At 36.7% G+C, this 13,566-nt stretch overlaps 1 pseudogene; it reads right to left on the bottom strand.

Annotated features, from left to right (window-relative positions):
* Nucleotides 1–13,566, bottom strand: part of LOC107721032 (metalloprotease TIKI1-like) — a 32,239-nt pseudogene that overhangs the window by 5,064 nt on the left and 13,609 nt on the right.

Here is a 13,566-nt window from a genome sequence, read left to right as displayed (position 1 = left end):
CTGAACAGCCCAATCACCCATCATGCATCTGCAACACTGAATCAAGATAGTCCAGTGAACAGCCTTTTAACAATTACAAAACCACAGAATCAACAAACGTTCACAAACAGCAGCACAAACTCACGTGTTGGAACTACAGCTTTCAACCATTTATCACATTGACTTAAATAGATAATGCTTAAATAGATCATGCTTAAATCGATCATGCGCAGACGTTACTCTCGCTGAACCCGCAGACCTGTGCGTGAGATCCTGCCACCATAAAGACTTCATTAACTAGTCCACCAGTGAGCTTAACTAGTCTTTTAACTGCTTTGAAGTCAATATGAGATAAAAGCTGATCCTACTGTCTCATCAGATGTTCAAAGCGAAACTCTTTGGGTTTATAACAGTGCAAACACTCTTTTCTGATTATTAGTTTTATCACTAATAATCAGTTTCAGCTTGATCCAACTAAACAACAAAGATTTGAATGCTTTTGTCCAGTTTTCTAGTACAAATATCTGAACATTTTTAAATCAAGATACATTTACTTGAAACAAAATTACGTCAGAGATTTAGTCTTGTTTTCTGAAAAATGGGTAACATTTTACTAAAAGCTCTTATGTAGCCTATAATGCATTATAAAGGTATTCATAATGTACATCGTAATGCATTATTTCTTCTCTGAAACAACTGTAACCAAAGTTAAAATGCATTACAATATTTGAAGGTTTGTTTGTTGTGTTTTAATGCATTATACTTTCTAAAGGTGTAACAATATTATAATGTAGAGTGTTGGGGAGTAACTGGTTACATGTAACGGTGTTAAGGTAACTGTAATCATCTGTAATCATCTGGGATGACGTGAGTGTGAGTAAATGATCCGGAGATTTTTATTCTGGAAGTGAACTAATGCTTTAACCCTGCCTGCTTTAAATGTTTGAAAATGATTAACACTTGAAAACATTCTTTAGAGATTTAGAAAAGTAATCAAATGTAATCAGTTACATTACTTTAATAAAGTAATTGAAATAGTTACACTACTTATAACATTTTAAATGTAATTCTGAATTGGCAGATATATTTCTTGTTTTAAGCACAAATTTATAAATTTTTCAGAAAACAATGCTTAATAAATACACATTTACCTATTTGCCTATTTGTGCTGGAAAGCATGACAGAATTACTGAATAAGACAATAATTTTTTTGCCATGAAAGAACATGTGATTGGAAACCCACTGCAGTCTCGACTAGTATTTCTTTCACCGTTTAGAGATTTAGAAAAGTAATCAAATGTAATCAGTTACATTACTTTAATAGAGTAATTGAAATAGTTACACTACTTATAACATTTTAAATGTAATTCTGAATTGGCAGATATATTTCTTGTTTTAAGCACAAATTTATAAATTTTTCAGAAAACAATGCTTAATAAATACACATTTACTTGAAGTAAAACTTGGATAACTTAGATGTTAAGTTTAGCTTCCTCTTTTTCTTTGATGTCCCGTAGAATCTTATTTTATTTAATTTATTGTATTGATTTTTACTACTTAATTTTTATTGTTTTTTTTACATTTCTTTTGAAAACTTTTTGCAATTTTTAAAAAAATATTTTTTTCTGTAAAGCGCTTTGAATTATCACTGTGCATGAAATAATGTGCTATATAAATAAATTAGCCCTGTCTGTCTGCCTGCCTATTTGTGCTGGAAAGCATGACAGAATTACTGAATAAGACAATAATTTTTTTGCCATGAAAGAACATGTGATTGGAAACCCACTGCAGTCTCGACTAGTATTTCTTTCACCGTTACTAATCAGATGCTGCTGTTCGCAATAAAAGAAATAGAGCAGCAATCGGTTTCATTCAACCACAGAAACAGAGCGGACGTTTCCAGCTAAAGCACGTATCACGTCTCATTTGTCATTGCTTATGGGCAGATTATGGACTTACTAAACCACGGCCGTCATTTGTCTTCATTCACAGACACGATCATCTGGAATTAGACTCAGATTAATGCTGATACATGAAGAACAAGACGTTCAGCAGAGGTTCGTGCATCATTATAAAACGGGGAGTTCCGGTGCTTGATTCTGATTGGTTGAGCCGCGTTCGAAGCTGTTGTAAATTACTCTACAAAGTAACATACACCTTTGTTTACGTTTGTCTGTTGCTCGGCAACCACTTTGTAGCAACCACAACTGTTTCTGAGGAGCTACATTGTTTGGTGGAAGAATACTGTTTTTATTAATATCATTACACTTTATTTGCTCTGTTTTATTTTGTGAAACCTTACTACGTATATGGAATAACCGTTTTATAAAAGCAATAAGCCCCGTGAAGCCCTTCTTAAAAGGATAACGCAATATTGTAATGCATTCCTTTTAAAAGTAACTTTCCAACACTGTTCCAGTCCATCAATTAATGTCGTGAGAAGCGAAAAGCTGAGTGTTTGTAACAAACAAATCCATTAAGATGTTTTTAACTTCAAACCATTGCTTCTGGCTAAAATATGAGTCCATCAGCTTTTGTCTTCTCCAGATGTTAACTGATGGACTGGAGTGCTGTGGATTACTTGTGGATTATTGTGATGTTTTTATCAGCTGTTTGGACTCTCATTCTGACGGCACCCATTCACTGCAGAGCATCCATTGCTGAGACACTGATGCAATGCTACATTTCTACAAACCTGATGAAGAAACAAACTCATCCTGATCTCTGATGAACTGAGGGTGAGCATGTTTTCAGCACATGTTCATTTTTATGTGAACTATTCATAGACTAGACAGAATATTATTGTTTTGGGGTTTCCTGCATCTATAAACTCAATATATAAACTCTTCTCATAAACTCATGTGAACACCATGGAAACGTTGCTGGAATTACCTGCATTGGAAAAAGGTTGTATGTCCAGCATTATTCCCATTAAAATGCGCTAGAAATGCATGAATTCAGAAGTCGGAGGTGTATTCGATACAAAGCCACACCCTGGATCTTTACTGCTGATTTTAATAAGGTGCAATGAATAGTTAGTTGTTGTTGGAAGCTCGAGTCTTGGCATGAACGCGCTTTTCTTCAGTTTGGCTGGAGGTAAACGCTGCATAAAGTCCAACAAAGAGGCAAAGCCAAATAAAATCTCCCAGTGTTATTTCAGTGCTCTCATTAATACTCTCTGCTCCACCTTGCTTAACTCAAAAACCTGCTCGACTCAGGAAATATAACAGAGATATCATAACATGAGCAATGCATAAGAACAGTGCAGTAAAACAAGAGTACAATCTATGAGAGACTAGAACAGGGTTGATTGTGAAATCCTGAACACACACGAGATGTTTTTCCTCACACATGTGGGCAGACGCACTGATAACATCCGTTCCACAAACTCCGTCCGGGAAACCTGCGCAAATGCCCCGATTCTAATGAGAGAGAGAATTCCAGCGCAATAGAGGAGCGTTCATTCAGCAGAATCGACTGCCAAAACAGCCGAGACGCGCTGGATGAGCTTTGTGTTGAGGCTGAATGAGTCCAATCTGCTGCATCAAAGACAACAAAGTGTTGTCAAAGTGAACAAACCATTCTCAACAAAGAGCTCAGACTTTACACGGGCAACGAGTCAAAGCACAGCGGCATGACAATACCAGAGACTCCGAGTAATAAAGCAACACTTCACACTAAACTGAGCCGTCTGTCATGAATCACACTCGTGCTGCTGTAAACCAGTGCGTCTTAACCAGGGGCTTCCAATTAATACAGCCTTTAAAGTGCAGCAAATGAAATAAAACAGCTAAATAAATAAACCGCTATTTCCTCCCCTTCACAAGTGCCCATTTTTACCAATTTTTCCTCAGAACCAGAGTGCTCGAGTTCTTGGAAAACCTGGATTTGTGAGTGAAAAATATTAAAAAGCGTAATCACAAATGTCTAAATCATTAAAATTCACTGGGAATAAAAGCGAAAACCATAAAAACATTCAGTTATTTATTCAAGTATTTAAAGCCACATGTGAGGAACAGACGTATGACGCTGCTCAGGACATTTAGTCTGCTTTCATTGTCTGGAAAAGAGAAGGTGAATTTATAGCTGTTCATTAATGCACTGGATTTACAGCAAGACACTATGAAGATGAGCCTCATACTGAGTGTGATTGAAAGCCTGTGTGTGTGTGTGTGTGAGAGTGTGTGAGTGTGAGAGTGTGTGAGTGAGTGTGAGTGTGTGTGAGTGTGTGAGTGTGAGTGTGTGATGAAGCTTGACTTTGCAAATTTAAAATCGCAAATCAAATCGCAATCGCAATATCTGTCAAAAAAATCACAATTTGATATTTTCCCCCAAATCGCACAGTCCTAGTGTGTGTGTATGAGAGTGTATGAGAGTGTATGAGAGTGTGTGAGAGTGTGAGTATGTGAGAGTGTGAGAGTGTGAGTGTGAGAGTGTGAGAGTGTGTGAGTGTGAGTGTGTGTGAGTGTGAGTGTGTGAGTGTGTGAGTGTGAGTGTGTGAGTGTGTGGAGCGGAACTAAACCCCAGGCCCGTGAGTTTTTGGTGGCTCAGGCTGGATTCGAGTTCTCGTGGGATTGCATATCTCTGGCATGATTAATCCTGGAGCGAGATCTGCGTCGTCAGTCTAATCATGCGAGCCGCACTGATCAACAGCATTCAGTGCACCGCGATATTTTATGCCATCAAAAAACGTGAATAAAGAAATTAAAAGTCTGTAGTAGAAATGTCATGCCACGGCAGGCAGTAGATCAGGGCACTCGCAACGCCAAGGACAAGGTCATGGGTTCAATTCCCAGTGAAAGCAAGATCTCAGAAGAATCAGAATCAGAATCAGAATGAGCTTTATTGCCAGGTATGTTTACACATACGAGGAATTTGTTTTCGTGACAGAAGCTTCCACAGTGTAACAGAATGACAGTGACAGAACAAAAAAACACAGATAATAAAAAATAAAAAAAATAGAACAATAGACAGTTGTACGTACAGGTATATTATGTGCAAATTGAAATGTAGACTGAGTATGTGTGTTAGATAAATAAGTGTATGAGTGAATAAATAGTGTGTGTTCCACAGTTATTGTCAAGTGTTCATGAGATGGATTGCCTGAGGGAAGAAATTGGCATCTGAAGATGCTGAATAAATCTGATCAAATATATAACTTGAATGCAATGCAAGTCGCTTTAGATTAAAAAGTCTGTCAAATGCATTAATGTGGAGGATATTTTCATGACATGAGAGTTTGTAAATTTTCTACCAGTTACACAGGAGCTGTATAAATGCAATAAAATAAAACCAAACTAAATAAAACAGAAAAATAAGATGGTTAAATTATAAAAATGTTTTAAATTTGCCTATGACAAAAATTCTAAAATGTTTTCTGCAAAAATCCTATTAAACAAGTCCTTAAGAGATATTACTAAATTAAATTAGACGGCCACCGGGACAAGACCACAGGAACCAGATGATTCCTCTGCACAATCTGACTTTGCTGCAGCCTGGAACTGAACTGCTGGTTTGGTCTGGCCAGAGGAGAACTGGCCCCCCGACTGAGCCTGGTTTCTCTCAAGTTTTTTTCTCCATTCTGTCACCGAATGAGTTTTGGTTCCTTGCCGCTGTCGCCTCTGGCTTGCTTAGTTGGGGACACTTCATTTCCAGCGATATCGTTGACTTGATTGCAAATTATTGCAAAGATACTATTTTAACTGAACTGAGCTGGATGATGACATCGCTGAATTCAATGATGAACTGCCTTTAACTGAAAAATTAGTGTTTACTATTGTCCTTCTGCATTATTGACACACTATTTTCCTAATTAATGCTGTTCAGTTGCTTTGAGACAATCTGTATTGTTAAAAGCGCTATATAAATAAAGGTGACTTGACTTAAATCATCATCAAACTGCATTAAAAGCAGCACAGCCAATAAGATGTTTAATAGAGAGAGGTCTTAAAAAAATAAAATATAAAAAAAGCATCTGCACTCATTTCAAAATCTGCTTAAATAATTAAAGTTTAATTCAATTCAAGTTTATTTGTATAGCGCTTTTCACAATATAAATAAACACATTTAAAAAAAAAAAAAAAAAGCAACTACGCTCATTTCTAAATAAATCTGCTTAAATTAAAAAAATTAAATTTTTGTAAATAAAAATCAAATTTTTAAATAAATCTGCTTAAATATATATATAAAAAAAATTTTTTTAAAGCACCTGCATTCATTTCTAAATAAAAGCTCTAGCTCATCATGAGAAGCTGTGATGAGGATCTTCAGCAGCAGGGAATGCTGGGATTACAGACAGCCGTCTCATTCGTCTGCTAATAATAGACATGCAGTTTGTCTGCAGGCACAGACCTAAAACCATGTTCCAGGTGCACGAGCCGCAGCTCGGGGTCGCGTGGGGTCAGAGGTCACAGGTCACATGAGCTCAGGTCATTCAGTGGATCTCCAGTTACACCGGATGAAGGACAGGATTTATTCTGAAACTGTTTTCACTCTGAAATTGCTAGTAAATTTCTCAAATAATCAGTGGTGGAAGAAGTAGACAAATCAAGTATTTGATTAAAAGTACAGATATCCTCATGAAACATTACTCCAGTAAAATGTCAAGTCACTTTATATATTTAAAGCACTTTATACTTTATACAATCCAGAGTTTCAGCACTCATTTTCAGTTTCACTTGAGTATTAAAAGTAAAAAGTACTGATTGACGGACCATATTTATTATTTATTCTAGTCAAACTGCTAATAAAACAGATTATGTATTGATCGGGTGAATAATTTCATTACCAAAACTTCTCATACGCTATGAAACCATACTGAAATATCAGGTTAGGTTTCTGATAACTAATAAAACAAGTGAAATAATATGCGGTGTAGTATCAAATAAACGCTGGACAGAGTAATACTACCCAGAAACAGAATTTAATATAGTAACTCATTTTCCCGAATCAAACCTGTTCTTTTAGTGATGAGATCAGCCAGTTCACTAATCACATGTTCTCTGTGGTTTAACATGTTCTGGATTCCATTTTAATGGTTTAATTAAGTTAATTATAATCAATCAAAAAAGATGTCTAATTTGAATGAATAAAATTGAATAGTTTGATGATTTATTAACAATAACAAGGCTCTATGAAATGTTTATTTTTTCCAGAAATTCGGTGTTGTCAGCTTTAACTTTTATGGATTCTCTGTTTTATGATTTATGAACTGCAGTAACAAAATGAATGACAAAACTCATTTTAATTTAAATAATCTTTTAAAATAGAATCAAATTAAGTTTTAAACATTTCATTTTTTGGCAAACTAAGTGCTGCACAATGGACCTCTTAACTTTTATAAAGAATATCTCTTTGGATTTGAGACTTTAGTCTTTGCAACTTTACAGATCTTCTTTATGCACCAAGAGCTTGTAACACTCCAAAGAGAAAGGAAAAAATGAAATCGCATCATATGACCCCTTTAAAACATGGATGAGTATTTGTTATTGTCTGAATTCCTCTGATTCAGATTCAGATTCAGATCATGTTGCGCTTGATCCAGATTCACACTAATGAAGTAAAGTAACGACTCTCAAACACAAAGGATTCTTACTTGTAGTATTTTTAGTTTGTCTCCTCAGTCTCTTTTCTGACTGTGAAACAGCGGTTCAGTGTTGCTACGCTCTGCACAAACCAATTAATGTGAAAAAATTGCGCGGTGCATGTGCGAGTTAGAAAAATCCGGCTGTGCTGCTGATGAAGTTTGTGTGGCGCACTGCATGCACACGCTAGCGTACACGTAAATACTGAAGTATGCTTTGGCTTTAGACTCGTAATGTTTCTCGACTCGTGAAGCTTCGGCCCCCAGAACAGAAAACAACGATTCGTTCGCGAACCGGACGTCACTGCACGACAGCACTGTATAACTGATATAGGCTTATGTTTTATTTATTTATTTTTTTCATTTTTATATGAGTCAGATTTAAGAACATGTCTCTGAACTCTGGTTTTCCAAACTGTCTCTCTCATCTAACACACCCGATTCAGCTCCTCGGCTCATTATAGAGACTTTAAGAGCTGCAGTGGGTCAGAAAAGGTAAAGAGAAACTACGATGCGTGTCAGATCTGCGTCATGTTCAGCAGCCAAAATAACCTCATAACCAGCTGCTGGGATGCCTGTTCATCAAAGAACTAAAGAAAAAAAAGAGGAAATCAATCACTTTTGTAACTTTCTGAAGGGCACAGGTCGCTAAATATGACATTTATTACAATGGGTTTATGTGAAGATTGTGAAAATTAAGTTCACTTAAATTAGAAGTTATTTTTTCTAGAAGTCTAATAAATGTTAAAATTGACAGCTCTCAATTATACTGTAATGTTGAATGGCTAGTGAATGGTTAAATATTAGGAAAAATAATAATAAGAGACATCAGCAGTATTGGTATCAGTGATTCTCGCCTTCATACATAAAAAAGTTGCCATTAAACAAATATAAAAAATATTCTGTCTTTATGTTGTTTCTACATTAATTTGAAGATAGAAAGTAACATTATTAGAATATAAAATATATTTAAAAACTTTTTAAAATAATTCATCGCGATTAATTTCAGAAATAAATGTGTGATTAATTACTTAATTAAATATTTTATGTACACTCTCTCTCACACACACACACACACACTCTCTCACACACACAGTAACACACACACACACACACAGACACACACACACACACACACACAGTAACACACACAGACACACAGTAACACACACACACACACACACACACTCTCTCACACACACACACACACTCTCTCTCACACACACAGTAACACACACACACACACACAGACACACACACACACACACACACAGTAACACACACAGACACACAGTAACACACACACACACACACACACACTCTCTCACACACACACACACACTCTCTCTCACACACACAGTAACACACACACACACACACAGACACACACACACACACACACACAGTAACACACACAGACACACAGTAACACACACACACACACACACACACTCTCTCACACACACACACACACTCTCTCTCACACACACAGTAACACACACACACACACACAGACACACACACACACACACACACAGTAACACACACACACACACACACAAGAGAGAGAGAGAGTTTGAGAGGTCAATCAGAACCAAGTTTCCTGGTGTTTATAATCTCCCTGTTTTCAATCTGGAGTTAAATGAAGCAGAATATGTGGCGGTGAGCAGATTGCGTGTGTTTTTCGGCCATTAGTCCAGTTTCTCTAAATGAACAAAACTGCAATTACTGCATGAGTGCTGCGGCCGCTACCAAAATAACTCGAGTCATTTGTTCTAAGCAGCTTTAATCAGATTTCCACATCGTTTCATTTAACGCTGATCCACACACGACCTCACGGTGAACCGCCGGAGAGCGGGCATCACAGGGAAAGCTTTATTGTGACGGACGCTTCATCAAAGGCAGAATAACGGCGAGGACTACGGCTACAAACTTTCTTCTGGGAAAAAAAGTCAATTTCTCAGGGTTCTAAAGTAAAGATTTGTTCCTGTAAAGAGCATAATCTCTTTTAATCTCTGTGAAATGAGCCCTCCATTATTTTTAGCAGCAGTGTTTGCATTCGGGCTACGAGTCAAAAACCGGCGGATATTTGATAACCTGCATACTGAGGTCAGAACCGAGCCGCATCAAAGAGCGCGAGCCACACGTTTCATTACATGACCCGCCTCTGGCCGCTCACGCTACTAGCCCTCGCGGAAACAGAAGACGGAGAAAATGCAGATCAAAGGACACTTCAAAGCCACAGCATCCGGGAGCGTCCCGAGGAGACTGACCTGCTCCGAAAGCGAAGAAGAAGCTGTTGTCGGGCTGCTCCTCCAGCAGCGCTCTGACGCGGCGGCCCATGCGCTCGTTACGCGTGTAGATCAGCTCCTGTCTGAAGTAGCGCTCGATCTCCCGCGCCGTCACCTGCTCGCTCGCCGGCAGCGTCGCGTTCTTGAAGCTCGGCACCTGGACGCAAAACGGACCGATATCGTTGCAGTTTAGGTTCGAAAAACAGCCGCATTGATTTCTATAGCGCTTCATACAATACAAAGTCTTCCAGCGCAGCTTCACAGTGAGAAACAGGAAAGATAATAACAGTGTTGCAAAATGTATCAAATGTGACCCTGGAGCACAAAACCAGTCATAAGTGTCAATTTTACAAAATTTAGATTTATGCATCATCTGAAAGCTGAATAAATAAGCTTATGATGTATGGTTTGTTAGGATAGGACAATATTTGGCTGAGATACAACTATTTGAAAATCTGGAATCTGAGGGTGCAAAAAAATCTAAATATTGAGAAAATCATCTTTAAAGTTGTTCAAATGAAGTTCTTAGCAATGCATATTACTAATCAAAAATTAAGTTTTGATATATTTACAGTAGGAAACTTACAAAATATCTTCATGGAACATGATCTTTACTTAATATCCTAATGATTTTTGGCATAAAAGAAAAATCTATAATTTTGACCCATACAATGTATTGTTGGCTATTGCTACAAATATACCCCAGCGACTTAACACTGCTTTTGTGCTGCAGAGTCACATTCAGCTGTAAATCAGTCAGTATTCAGATCGATTCAGTGCAGTTAATTCAGTAATATTACTGAATATTAAAAACAGTGAATGCACAATTTCTTACACTGCATTTTTGTCCTGTTTTCCAGTAAAATATTTGTTAACACTTTACAATAAGGTTCATTAGTTAACATTAGTTAACTACTTTAGTTAACACGAACTAAGCATGAACAACACTTCTACAGCATGTTCATTTCAACATTTACTAATGCGTTATTGAAATCATAAGTTAACATTAGTTAATGCACTGTGAATGAACGTAAACTAACAATGAACGACTGACTGTATTTTCATTAACTAACATTAACAAAGATAAATACTGTATTGTTCATTGTACATTAACTAATGGAACCTTATTGTGAAGTGTTACCAAATATTTAAACATTCTTACAGCAAAGACATTTACATTAAGTAATTAATTTTTATAAAAAAAAATTGTATGCATGAGTAATAAAATTAGCAAGTTTTTTTTGTTTAGTTTTCATGAGCACTGTTAATGATACACAGAAAGTAATGTGATTTTGGTATTCAGCATGTCAAACGTAACAAAGAAACATTAAAAATAAAAGCAGAACAAAACTGTTGCATGTTGTGTAGATGTTTGAGGATGTTTAGATATTTATACTAGAAATGTTTTTCAGCAGATTTGATTGATAGTTTAGTATTTAGTGCCGTGGCAGCTGCTATTCATGCAGAGAAACCAGCGAAAAATGGAAACATTTAAATAAATAGAAAAATGAAATGTCAAAAATAAAAACTTTATGTAAAGTTTGTGAAGTTTCTTTGATTTAAAAAGAATCTAAAACAAAATCTGTTCATAAGAATCAAATCTGAAAAATCTTTTCATGAGAATAAACTGAAAAGTAAAGCGTCCTGGACGCGTTCAGGACATCAGTCCATCAGACTCTGAGGTACCTGCGAGGCGTCGTGGTTGAAGATGATGGAGCGGAGGTCTCCACAGTTGTAGTGCTTGATCAGGTGCTCTGTGGTGTAGGGCACCTGCAGGCCCCCGGCGCGGAGACTCTCCTGCTGCAGCAGCGTCTGATTCAGAGCGAACATCACCTGAAACACAAGAGCTTTGCTGCTCATTCTGCTCGCTCCTCATGCACTAACCGGCTCTTAAAGGGACTTGTCAACATTTACTCGCCCTCATGTCACTCCAAACCTGCATGACTGACTGCATTCGGCGAAACGCAGAAGAAGATATTCTGAAGAATGTTAGTAATCGGTCTGTTCTCCGTGAGAGTTCTCAGAAGTCAGTGGGAACCAAAACGGTTTGGTACCAACATTCTTGAAAACTTCTTTGGAAGATCTTATTTTGTGTTGTTCCACAGAAGAAAGTTAGTCACACTGGTTTGAAATGACATGAGGTATGAGGATTGTATCGTTAAGGATAATTAGACGATATTTTGCTGAGTGTGTTATTGTGGACTCCTAAAGTTGTTCTGTGTGCTGGTCAGTTCACAGCAGTGATAGGAATTAATCTTTTCCAATAAGTTTAAAGTGATTTTTTACCTTTTATGGGCATTTTTACCTTTAAAATGCATTTAATCAGTCAATTAGAATAATAAGACATTTGGGCTGTTACCAAGCAAATGAAATCAGTATCAACTAAATTCATACATCAGAAAAATGTAAAAAGTGCTGCTGGGGTGTAAAGTCCATAAATCGTTGCTCTTTAGATGCAGGGTTTCTTAATTCATCAAAAAACTTTGTCAAAAAAGTACTTGTAAGTTGTTTTTAATGTAAAGCCATGTTATGAGTTTTTCAACAAAATGAATCTTTGCAGTGCAGAGGAAACACAGAAGCTGCATCTGAAGAGGCATTTAGATGTATTTACACACTGTTTAATGCAGCTCAGTTACAAATGCATGGATAATGTTTTGATATTTTAAACACAAAACGTTGAATACTGATATTTGAGATTATTTAGAAATGAGAAGAAATGTGAAATTAAAACCGCCAGTAGGTGGCAGCAAGTCACTGTTAATACGTGAGTCATTGCGATTGAACCGAATCATTTAAACGGATGATTCATTCAGGAACGAAACACCGTCGTGTTGCTGTGGCTTTGTTTGGAATTTTTTTTTTTTTTTTGGCGAAACAGCAAAAACATGCAATGTGGTCTCTAAAACGTAAGACTCTTAATATTAACTTCTTGTTTATTGAACTGTTGTATAAAATCAATATCAATGCTCAAGAGAATTAATACACTGAAAAAATCTGGTGTAGGATTTGCTCAGAAACTGCTCGTATATTTCACAAATCATGATAAAGAAACCGCAAATAACAGTGAATTAAGTGTAAAATTTTGAAGTAGAGCGACTGAAACATTATTTTTTGTAAAACTTAATTGGCATCGTGTTCAATGCACATTCAGTATTGCCAAAGTGTTAAAAACAAAACCGTAATTACAAGAAAAATAAATATGCAATATAACAATAACAAAAAAGTATTAAAATAAGGTGCTCAGTAATTACTAAAAATAATACATATATAGAATTTTTTTTATTTATTACGTATTTATATAATAGACATTTTAAGAAATTATGAAGGAAAAATACTTCAGTATATTTTAGTGGAGTGCAGCAGTGAAAGTGTTTGTGAGTCTGATCACTTAGTAAAGCAGCACAACAACATACATGCAACACGCGTGATCTGAGGAATCGTTCATGTCTGGATCACACACGAGCACTTTAACACTCAGAGGACTAGTACTAGTGAAGACTGACTTGGTAAAAGCAGAAGTGCTGTGTTTGTGTCTGACGCTCCTGAATGAGGTTCTGCTGAAGCGAGAGTGAATCTCTCACAGATCAAAGGCTCCGCGGAGGAGAGCTGCTCTCCATTAGTCCTAGCTGCCGCTTTTTGTTGCTGCTGCTGCTGCTCACCATTGTGTCACCATGAAATTCCCCAGTGTTTACACACACACACACACACACACAC

The sequence above is a fragment of the Sinocyclocheilus rhinocerous genome, unplaced genomic scaffold, assembly GCF_001515625.1.
Source record: "Sinocyclocheilus rhinocerous isolate Xijiao unplaced genomic scaffold, SAMN03320098_v1.1 scaffold3468, whole genome shotgun sequence".
NCBI classification, from domain to species: Eukaryota; Metazoa; Chordata; class Actinopteri; order Cypriniformes; family Cyprinidae; genus Sinocyclocheilus; species Sinocyclocheilus rhinocerous.
Note: the sequence above shows the minus strand (reverse complement) of the source record. Positions and strands in the feature narration are given on the sequence as shown.